The sequence below is a fragment of the Dicentrarchus labrax genome, unplaced genomic scaffold (genome assembly GCF_905237075.1).
Source record: "Dicentrarchus labrax unplaced genomic scaffold, dlabrax2021, whole genome shotgun sequence".
In the NCBI taxonomy this organism is placed as follows: domain Eukaryota; kingdom Metazoa; phylum Chordata; class Actinopteri; family Moronidae; genus Dicentrarchus; species Dicentrarchus labrax.
Window position 1 is genome coordinate 23,630,296 of NW_026136703.1, and position 535 is coordinate 23,630,830.

The window sequence follows — 535 nt, forward strand, 5'->3', positions numbered from 1 at the left end:
ATAACAGCATCAAGATGTCTCTTTACTCCAGGGCTGCCCATGGGTACAAGGTGACACAACGCAGTGACGTGGGTGGTATTTTCTCTCTGTGTGCAACTGGGACTCTGTGAATATAACATATATGTTCAAAATGGGGTCCGGGGACCAACAGGGGCCTTTGAGTGGGTTGTATGGGGTCCACAGAAAAAGGAGAAATAGGCTTTGCTCAACAACTCAGTGATGATGTTGTGATTGTGGGAGGAGTTTTCTCTCTGAACCACAGGAGGTCACCAGGAGTAAAGGTGCTCGTCTCCAGACATAAGACCCTGAGAAACAGCCAGAACAAACCAAGACTATACTTTCAGGGATCATTTCTTTAGTTTTTGACTTGAGAAATGTGTTTCTAAAGAGTTTGGTCTCGCTGTCCACGATGAAGAGTTCAGATGTTTCTTTCAGAGCATGAAACTGGTGTGAAGACTTTATTTCTTCTCCACTGTTGAAGATTGTTCAGAGTTTCTGAATGAGACTCTGATGGAGGAAACATGATCTGAGTGGA

General features: G+C 44.3%; 1 non-coding gene across 1 annotated transcript; it reads left to right on the forward strand.

Annotated features, from left to right (window-relative positions):
* The first annotated feature begins 328 nt into the window (after positions 1 to 328).
* LOC127361647 (small nucleolar RNA U3) lies at positions 329 to 535 on the forward strand. Its single transcript, XR_007884319.1, has one exon. It is a non-coding gene; the product is annotated as a small nucleolar RNA U3 (small nucleolar RNA).